The sequence below is a fragment of the Lactuca serriola genome, chromosome 4, assembly GCF_051521515.1.
Source record: "Lactuca serriola cultivar US96UC23 chromosome 4, Lser_US96UC23_V15, whole genome shotgun sequence".
In the NCBI taxonomy this organism is placed as follows: domain Eukaryota; kingdom Viridiplantae; phylum Streptophyta; class Magnoliopsida; order Asterales; family Asteraceae; genus Lactuca; species Lactuca serriola.
In genome coordinates this window covers 156,252,610-156,263,785 of record NC_136411.1, presented here as the reverse complement: position 1 = coordinate 156,263,785, position 11,176 = coordinate 156,252,610, and the positions used below count along the sequence as shown (strand labels likewise).

Here is an 11,176-nt window from a genome sequence, read left to right as displayed (position 1 = left end):
TAGAAAAGTTATGTGATAATATGTTTTCAATCCAAATTAATCTAAAAGTTGTTCATAATATGTGTTTTTGTAACTTTTCCTCAACTTATTTGAAAAGTCACATTTATGATTATTAAAACACATAAGATTTCCTTAAGTTATGAAAAATGGAGTGTCTCATTTTTAAATGTTTTAAAGTCTTCCATAACTTGTCCTCAAGTTATGGAACTTGAAGAGTTTTTCATTAAAACTACTTTAAACACATAAGTTATGGAATTGAAAAGATTTTGAATAGTTCAAAACTTACCCTCAAGTTTTGGAATTTGTAAAGTTTCCCCTCATGAATACTTTCATTCCAAGTCAAGCCCTTAGAATTTTAAAATTTAAAAGTCAACCCTTATACTTTATAGTATTATAAGTTAATAATATATGTGTGTATATATGTATATATATATATATATATATATATATGTGTGTGTGTGTGTGTGTGTATGTGTGTATAAGAGCAAGTCAGTCTTACCGTTAGTAGGCCTCATTCACGAAGCCGGTCTATAAGGAGGTATAATGTTACATCCTATAAAATGGCAGTTTAATGGGAGTCCACTCTCACCCACCGCTTCCTTGACTGGTGGATGGTCATTAGTCGAACGGGTAGGACAAGGACTAGAATTAAGGTAGAGGAAAAAGTCGTTTTGCTATAATTAAGGGAGAGGAAGTTATACTTCATTTCAAATCTAAAAGCTTAGCTTGAGGTTTTAATCATATTTAGTCTAGGAAATATATATGAATTTTATGTTAGAATGGCTCAACATATGGAAATTCTATATATGGGTCCATTATTTGCATTCTAAAATTCGATTATTATTACGGCATCCCTTTTCATAATTTGAATTATGAGAACATGGCAAATAGAAACAGGAATATTATACCAAAAGACTGGTCTAGTATCATGTCTTTATGTGAAACGTCATGAATCGTGTCTCATATGATTCCACTACAAGAAAAATACCCTTTAATGACGTGTAAACAATGACACTCTTTGATTTACGATACACATTTTTGTGTGTCCTTAAAAATAATGTCAGCATTCCAAAATTTGAAGGATAGAGGACACGCATTTTTGTGTGCCCTTAAATTAGTGTCTAAAGAAAAAAAATTAAAAACACGAAGGGCGCTTTATCTTAAACGCGCGTCCTCTGTAGGTGTTGCTTTATAATTTTAGTGAAACACGCCTTGAGTAGATAACGCGGGAAAACGAAACCCTAAAATTTTGTAAACACTCTCACTTCTCCTTGGCCTCTGCAACAATCGTCGATCTTAGTACCTCACCTCGTGTCGCCTTGTCGTAGATTTGTTGGGAATGATAAAGAGAGAGAGAGAGAGAGAGAGAGAGAGAGAGAGAGAAATAGAGATCCCGAAGGTTTGCTTGAAAGGTGAATGTGGATGAAATAGGCTAGGGTTCTTTTGTAATTTTTTTTTTGTTTCCATCATCCCCGTAAAATACAACCCTACGGAACTGATGCTTCCCACTCGTCTTTTTTGTCTTCTCACTTGCGTATGTAATATCTTCTCTTCTCTTCTGTGTATTTTTTCTCTTAATTATTCCTTTGATTTCCTTCAAGCACCATTGAAATCATCACATGTAAGCTAGGGTTTTGTTAAGAACCACATGACGACCGCTCTGTTATTGGCGACCTCGACTCACTCACCTTTCCGGCCGGCAACATCAGCCTCAACCTCACCCTATTTTCTTACCTAGTAACTTCATTTTTTGGAATACAAATTGTCTATCTATGAAGCCCTAGGTCTGATTCTTCTCCCTATACCCCAAACCGCGCTCCTCCTTAGTCCTCACACAGTACACCATGAACCCTAGACCCATCGTCAAGCTTTCTCACTTCCTTATATCTGGGTAATACTTCTACTACCAAAAACCCACTCTTAATCAGTAAGAGTTTCTACTATTGTTATTTGAATTTGGTAATTTGCTAATTTGGAATGCATCAGTAAGAGTTTCTACTATTTTTTTCTCTCATTACTTCCATATTGAAATCTATCGTACAGGGAAATTTGGGAACTTCCATTTTATAAGGCACATGGCTATTGCCAAACCAGAGAAGTCCTTCAATGGATTTCAATTTCTGTGTTTTTGAAGCTATGTGAATGAATTGATATTTCCCTCCACTGAGTACACCCTTCTGCTTCTCTTTGCGATTTCTTCTTCTCCTTCCCCAGATGAAATTTCTCTTTGGTATGTGTTAATTCTCTCTCCAGCTTCTCATTTTTTTAAGATTAATTGTTAGTGGAATTAGGTTTTAGATTCATCGAAATGTTCTCTTTTGCTTTCTTTTCTCTAATAAACATTATCTGTTCTATTTCATATGTATCTTTATATGGTCTGATTCTCTTTTTGTTTATTGGGTTTTATGTGTTAAGCTATGATAAAAATAAGTTTACTTTTTTGTGCACGTTTCTCGCCTTGAAGTTTAGTTTGTCTATCATATTTAGAGATAATACACGAGTTCATGTCGAAATTTTATATCCATTTAAGTTTGTCTTCCTCTTTTCCAAGTTTTGTTGCCAAGGTTTGCCTATTTTTTTAGATCCAAAATGTTAAACTGACATTTGTTTGGCTTGTTACTTATCATTGTTGAAGAGATCAGTGGGCAAGCTTCCTCCGGTTGGCCTTATAGGGTTGGTTTAAATCACATCCATACAATACTTCAATGAAAAAAAATTAAAATAAAAGAAAATTATAGTTTATATCCCTTCAATGTTGATTTTTCCTTTGCAATTCTCCTTATTTTTTTTTGAAGTTCTTGTTTTATAGCTTGTTGTAGTATTTCTATATATTTTATAAAATTGCTATCATTGGATTATAATTACCGTTTTTTTTTTTATTTTAACAGGTGTCTTGGTTGTGTATATGTCCAGCGGGAGTCAAAATCTTCTCTGGTAACTCACAGTTGGACATGAAACAAGGATGTCATAATAACTAAATCAATGAAAGTACATTTATATTACATGTATTTATCCTTTTGCAGATTTTCTATATGTCCAGCAGAAGTCAAAATCTTCTCTTGTAACTCATAATTAGACATGAACCTTGTGGGAATGGGTGCTGCTATTTTAGGGATGCAGGCCCCTATAGGATTCCTAGTGGATAAGGATCTTACTACTTCAGCGTAGCTGTATTACCAAGGTACCCCTCCTAGAATTAGCCCTGTTCTTGCATTGGATGTGTTCTTGGTTCAGGTGAGATTTATTTATTCATGTTTTATATATATATATATATATATATATATATATATATATATATATATATATATATATATATATATATATATATATATATATATATATATACTGGAAATGATTTCGGCCCGTGCTAAGCACGGTCCAAGAATACGCCGGAGGAAATCTTTATTGATTGCATCAAATTTTAGACAACATTACTTTAATTGAAAAAAAAAGTTAATATACAATGCTATAATTAGGTGGAATTTTCACTTATTGTGCAATGTCTTGATAAGGAAAAAAGTAGGATGCTATAGGAAAAAAAAAGTTGAAAATTGAATGTTGTAATACACACACAAACGAAATAACATCACTAATTCATCATTTTGCCGAAATACCTTCAAGTTTGTTTTGGCCAATGATAGTTCATGATCTTTTTCTATATTCACAATGTACAAAGAAGTAGGCACCATTATATACTACCATCACCTTCACCATCCACACTCACCTGCTAAAATGAAAAATATAAAGGTCAATGTCATAATTGGTCAAAGAGATTATATTCTAGTCCGGATATGAAGATGGTGACTTCAATATAAATGAAAAACAAATTATACAATGTTTAAAAAACATATCATGCTAATTTTAAAAATGTGTACAATGCAAGAAATAACAATGTAGTGTCATTTATATGTGAATTATATCTTCATACTTTAATTTCATTCCATTACAACATTTAAATAGGGTGCACCGTTAAAATTGTATATATAAAATGGACAGAGGAAAAGATATTATATAAATATATTTTATGTTTATCTAACCAATTTCAAGGTCCAATAGGTGAATGAAAATGATTTTTAGGATGAAACCGGCTCAGCCGGATATCACCTTTATTATTAAATGTATTTCAATTAAATCAAAAAGCTATTAGATTTATTGACAAAGAAAAGCATACTGGGAAATCCCAATGATATAATAACCATGTAGTAAGTCTAAAAGAACGTCTCCACTGCTTCATTGGTATTTTGAACCCATTTTAGAAGCATGTGAAACCGTTGTTTAAATAGTTTTAGTTCCCTATTGATCTTGAACAAAGAATGTAGAGATCATTGCTAGCTGTAATTAATTGTTATGTATATATTAATGAAAAATCAAGAATAAAATAATGCTTATTCTAAATATCATTTAAGAACAAAAAGAGCATGCTTCAATCAATATCTACTCTTTTCTAACCATATAGAACCACGTTAACAAATGAATTCAGAACTATCAAAATAGCATAGCTAGAACATAAATGTATTTCCCAGTAAGCATCAAGTGCTAAATTAATCCATACCATTTGCTCCAACTCAAACATTTTTCATGGATGTTGATATCTAATTTTGGGTTGGGTTTCATCTTATCTATTTCACCATTGGAAAAACTAAAATGACAACCACAACCGTAAACATAAATTGTTATAACATGAAGACCAGACTTCATACACAGTTTCATTTGAGATATTGTTTGTCATTTTTGTAAAGAGACAAAATGGTTTGGTCATTTTTTTTAAAAATAACCTTTAAAAGTAAAAGTAGTTATTTGTCACATTTTATGTTATCTATAGTTGAGCTAAGCATATGTGAGACTGATTCAGACATACCACACGAACAATTGTTCTTTTCCTGAAACTATAATCTTAAAATTGCCGATCCATATATTTTTCTTAATTATGTATTGGCATATAAACCTAGTTAATCATTCACTCATATACATATACATATAACATAAAAGGAAACAAATCTGATGATGTGATAAAGCATTTAAGTCAATTTATTGCCTGTGAAGAAAACCTCATTATTTGTTTTTCCATCTACAAAAATAAATGCAAATCGTGATAATATTTTTAACCAATAAAACAACATATAAAATAAATTATGAGAATGACATAGTATAAGACATGAATCCCAACACTATGTTTCTTTGGTGCCTGTAGGAGTGCAATAACGACATATCCAAGATTGTCTGATAAAAAATATATGTACATGAATGGTAATTTGTTTTGGTGGACATTTTGTAGTGTGGTTTAAGTTGCAGTTTATGGTATCTTTTTGTATTCAAGATGGAGTTCTGATATAGCATCTGTGTTTGCCTCTGATAATTCTTGTTGTTCACATTGCAGATGCACGATGGTGTCCATAAACATTGTAGTTTATCTTTTTGAAATTGCAAGTCCAATAAATAACTCGGATCTTGAACTCTTTTCACTTCCAGCACTCTATGGAGCAAAGATCAGTCACTTGATCTTATATGAAGAATGGTGGAGTCTGTTGACACCAATGTTTCTGGTACAAGATTGACTAATGGTTTCGTGCCATTTATTTATTTATAAAAATCTCTAACGATTCATATAAATGACAAAAAAAATTATGTAAATGTAATCAAGAATAGTAATAACAAGAACTAAAATGTATCTATCACAACACACAGGGATTCTTCATATTGGGCTTTGCTCACATTTGGTCCACAAGTTTGTAGGGCGTATGGCCCGTTTACCTTTTATAAAAAGAAATGAAGTTGTAAAAAGGAATTTGACAAGCTTTCTTCATACCCCTGGTAAGAAACCTGCTGCTGCAACCAAGAAGAAGTTGTAAAAAGGAATGAAGAATATGTAATGCAGAAACTTGCTGCTGCAACCAAGCTTTCTTCAGGCTTTAAATTTGATTATGCTTACATCTTCTGAGTTGGGTGAGCTACGAGATCTTTTAAAGCTTTCATTAGTTAATGCTGCGGGAAAAGACTTTTTTCTTTCGCTTTATACATAATGGAGCCATTCATCAATGGCCATAATAAGTCTTTGCTTATTAGCACAGGCAAGTCTCAAAAAAAAAAATTTCTCTACTTTTATGTTCATTCTCACATAATAATAAACTAGGAGGGTATTTTAATTTTTGGGAATGTTGTGTTGTAGGGTTACTAGCATACTCTGTGATCCAATCTCTAACAGAAGAGGATATCAATGTAAAATTTTTGGTTTAGTTGGATAAACTGATCCACCTATTGGAGACTCTAATTTTTTGCTTATCTTAGGCTTCAGGTAACTTATATATGTATATACATTCATTATTAAAGTTGAGCGGGTATGGTTTGATATGCGATAAAGATGTATGGAAAATACTTGGTTTATTGTTTATGTTTGTTTTTTTATAGCTTCTTGAAGCTGGAAGATATATATATATATATATATATATATATATATATATATATATATATATATATATATATATATATATATATATATATATATATATATATATATATATATATATATATATATGGTTGTTAAAAGCGTTGTATGGTCTGTTGATGTTCTTCCCCAGGTATATATAATATATGTGATGTGAAAGACTTGTAATAAAGTGAATTGAGTGTAAACTGTAAATGTTGGTGGGTTGTTGCAGCAAAGTGTAACTTTTAAGATATTAAGAACTTGTTTAAAGACGGTTCCATATTCCTATTCTTTTACCAACAACAACCAGAATGAGAATGAGAGTGATAATGGAATAATAATGATAAACTTTGGAAGTTGGCTGCAAAAATATCAACAAATGTCGAAGCTGCATCGTCTTCATTCTAAATCACAACACACTGCTTCCATACCGATACCCTCAAAGGTTTATTTTGTCATGTAATTTATTCTAAAAATTTGTTGGGAAATTAAAAAGTTGATAAAAATTTTGCAGGAAGTTGAAAAAACACAAGAATCTTCCAATATTCTTCCAGATATGAATCTCTTGAGCAGGCCACCTTCCAGATTCTCTCGTAAAGCTCCTTGATTTCATTGCCTATGGTGTATAGTGGTATAAAGTGTAAATTATAGTATTGTTCATTTATTTATTTACTTTTGTTGAACTGGTATTGTGGGTGGGTCTTGTGGTTGTTTTATTTTTCTTCAAAACCACAGGGGTAGATAAGCTAGATATTCATTTTCAAGTTGCTGATTGTTGCATCTCATACAATTGTTTTTATAATATATTGCTGGTTGAGTAAATTTCGTATGAGCAATTGCCTTCACTCAATGATAAGCTAATGAAGTTCTTGGATCATCTGGTAAGAGGCGTTTCTTTATTATTTATTATCATTGGCAATCTATTCCTTAAATTGTTTTTTGCTATTTTTCTTTTTACGGGATCACACATATTATATCACATCTGTTAGTATACATATGCATTCTAATGTACTTATAAATGTTGTTGATTGTGTGATTAATAAAAGATTTTTTGTTTCAACTAATGTTCAAGTCATTACTTGCCATCTATAGTTGGTGGACAACAACCAATTTTTTGCCATGAATGATTTTCTTGAAATGATATCTGAAACAAGGTGTCCCTTCATAGCAATGTAGTATTAGATTATATAGTTAAGGAAAACCTCTTATTAACAATGTACAATGAGATCCCCTTAATACCAATCTATTACAATTTTTTAATATGATGTTATGGATGAAATTGATTGTTTTGGTATATATTTGTTTCCATATTTTTCTATTATGCGTAAATGAGTATCGTAAAGACGTGTCGAAAATGTATATCGTAACTGGTTGCTAAAGTTTATGAGATGCAAATGCATGTCATGTTCATTTATAACAGGGGCTTTAATGATACGCAATGCGTGTCCTAAACGTGCTTCGTAAACTTACGACACGCAAATGTGTGTCATCTTGCTTTATGATAGGGGCTTCCTTGATACGCATTGCACGTCGTAAATGCACATCGTAACTGCATGTCGTAAATGTGTGTCGTCTATAGACGACGCACAAAAGCGTGTCGTCTCTCTTTATGACAGGGCCTTCCTTGACACGCATTTGCGCGTCGTCTGAGCATTTTACGACATGCATTGGGCTTCGTAAAAGGTTGTTTTTCTAGTAGTGTTCGGATATAGGGTCGATTGCATGTGTTATAATATTCATTTGTACTAAATTTTTCCAAATGCCAAAAGCATTAAGAGGGAAAAAGTACAAGAACTGGATATGACTAATTTGATTAAGCAATTATCGAGGAAAATCTAAGGTTTACCAAATAGTGGTTGCTCAGGGACATTTGGAAGTAAAGTGTTAATTTTGGAAAGACCATATTGACATATTTTGAAAAGAGGCAACTTTTGGTCAGAAGTAATAGTCAAAATGAGAATATGGAAATATTACCATAGGTGGAAGTTATTCATCAAATCTATGTAAAATTAGGAAACTTAATGAAAGAAGGATGTTCAAAGGAATGTACTTTGAATTTGAGACTTCGTTCCATGGATTTGATCTCCATTGGAATACTATATAATGTCTGTTAACAAGTCTTTGTGACTTTGTGCATAATCATTACAAGATGATCAATGCATATAAGTTTAGAATTTAATAGATTTAGGTTAATGGCAGGATTTGGAATTCTTGCATTTTTAGTAAGGACTTGGGATTGTGAAATGAGAATCATTGGAATTATGTTCAATCGATCTATTTCACAGAGTAAAGATCATGGACAAACTTAGTGTGCATACTTGGTATATGGCATAACTAATGTTTAGACGAACATAGTGTGCATACTTGGTGTATGGCATCACTAGTGTTTAGAAAATATAGTGTACATGCTTGGAGAATGGGACAACTATTGTTTTAATTCAAGCATAAAGTTGATAGTTTGAAACAATATGCAATGAATGATGGGTAATCAATATGGTGATAAATAAAAGATATTCTATTTATATTCATAAGTTCTGAGACCATATTGGATTCAATTATTCTTGTGTTTCACTTTGCATGTTTTGACTTCCAGAACAACTAGGTCATTCTTCCCGAATGACTAAATTATTCAAACCATCCACAATCGGTCATATGTTGGAAGTAGATATGAATCAAGACTGTCATGAAGCTGGATTGTAGATGTCCAAGTTATGGGACATATCAAGAGTTGCTACAACATTCATGAGTGCTCATAAGTTTTAAGTATTGGATTAAACCCACGCTCATTTGACTCACTTCATGGATTTTATCACGAGTGATTATGAGACGATAATATAATATTTTTTTTCAAATCTAGAGACATGATTTGTTGCCTATGAGCTGGTTATACATTGATTGTACGAAAACGCATTGGTAACTCGATGTTATAAAACGTGCATTTGTGTATGATTTAACAAGTAGTAGAACAAGCATATGAGTCGAAGTTTATCCATTCCTTTTACCATTGAAGGGATACAAGCGATATTTGTAGGCCCCTCGATGACTTAGTGATGACACCCCGAAGTGTTTGGCCAAGCCAGAACTAATGTGATTTGTTCAATTAGTCAGTCGTCATAAATCGAAAATCGGGAAACATCAAATGGACATAGAGAATGACTATAATCTATGTCTTAGTGCATATGATATCGAGAATGGAGGAATATATGATCCCTTATCTAATGGATGTGTCACTGATTTGTTCAGAGTTCGACAGCAGCTTTTAAGAACTACGATTACTAGTCGGGTTTTGAAGTCATACGCAATAATAATTTTAGACTTTTCCAAGTGGGAGAATGTTGGATTAGTGTCTAAGTCCATAACTATAACCGGTATGTACTTGACCCAATTGGCATGGTCCATTTGGGTTGCATGGCATTGGAACAATTTGGATACACTTTTGTGAGAAAAGGATAATTATGATTTGTTAATATATTATAAGTTCTAATATATTAATACGAAATCATATTATTTAATTAGTATTGATCGAGAATTAATTTGGAATTAACTTTGTGATCAAAAGGAGACTAATTAAATATATGGGTATTGATTGTGTTAATCATTCATTCCTATATATGTAGACTTATGATCCATAGTTCTTCATGTTGGGCTAAACCCATGGAGTAACCCATGGATACTCCATGGAGGTTTTAACCTATGGAGGATGAAGAATATGGAAATACATGAGTTAAATGGTGTAACCCTAATAGCCACCATATATAAGGACCCCATGGCTTAAGAAATTGGCACTAGTGTGTGTTCACATGAGGGCTAGCCAATTTAAGCATAGGAACCTTTTCTCTAAAGTTATTCCAAGATGTTGGTGATGTTGTGTGAACCATTTGAGGTGTCATACTTGAGGCATTAGGCTCTTAAGCTCCATGGAATCAAGCTACAACAAAGAGGTATGTAATTCTACTAGAATTTATATTATATGCACTTCATTTTATGCTAGTTAGAACAATAACTTGAAAAAATTGATATTGGCATGTATAATAAAGAAAACATAGGTCCAAGGTATTTAGGGTTACATGTAAAGCTTAGGAGTGTTAGAATGCTCAAAACCCTTCACAAAGTTCAACTCAAAGTCCTAGCACAAAGGTTGAGCTAGACAAGATGAAGGATGTTCCATATGCTTCAGCAATTGGATCCATCGTGTACGTCATGAACTGTACAAGACCTGATATTGCTTATGTTATGAGCATGGTAAGGAAATTCCAAAAAAAATCCAGTGGAAAGTCATTGGAAAGCTGTGAAGAACATTCTGAAGTACTTAAGAAGAACTAAGGATATGTTCTTCGTCTATGGAGGCGTGGAAGAAAACTTAAGTGTAAAGTGCTACACTGATGCTTCATTCACAACTGATCGAGATGATTGCAAATTGCAATCAGGATACATTGTTGCTTCTGAAGCTGCACAAGAGGCTGCTTTGATGAAGAGATTCATTGGAGACCTAGAGGTAGTCCTTACCATTCAAGACCCCCTAGACGTTTTTGTGACATTGAGGGTGTGATTGCTTTGGAAAAAGAACCCATATCACACAAGAAGACCAGGCATATTTTCCGAAGATTCAACTTCAGCTGGTATAAAGATGAAGAATGTGAAATTAGTATTTTCAAAGTTCACACTAATCAAAATTTGGTAGACTCTTTCACGAAGCCCATTCGTCAAGTCAAGTATCAAGGTCATGCTCGAGGAATAGGACTTCACTATTCT

The 11,176-nt window shown here is 32.7% G+C and overlaps 1 long non-coding RNA gene across 1 annotated transcript; it reads left to right on the top strand.

Annotated features, from left to right (window-relative positions):
- The first annotated feature begins 5,119 nt into the window (after nucleotides 1-5,119).
- Nucleotides 5,120-7,246, top strand: LOC145102814 (uncharacterized). Its single transcript, XR_013706280.1, has 6 exons — nucleotides 5,120-5,247; nucleotides 5,378-5,543; nucleotides 5,686-6,068; nucleotides 6,167-6,292; nucleotides 6,576-6,869; nucleotides 6,939-7,246. It is a non-coding gene; the product is annotated as an uncharacterized LOC145102814 (long non-coding RNA).
- Nucleotides 7,247-11,176: the final 3,930 nt, after the last annotated feature.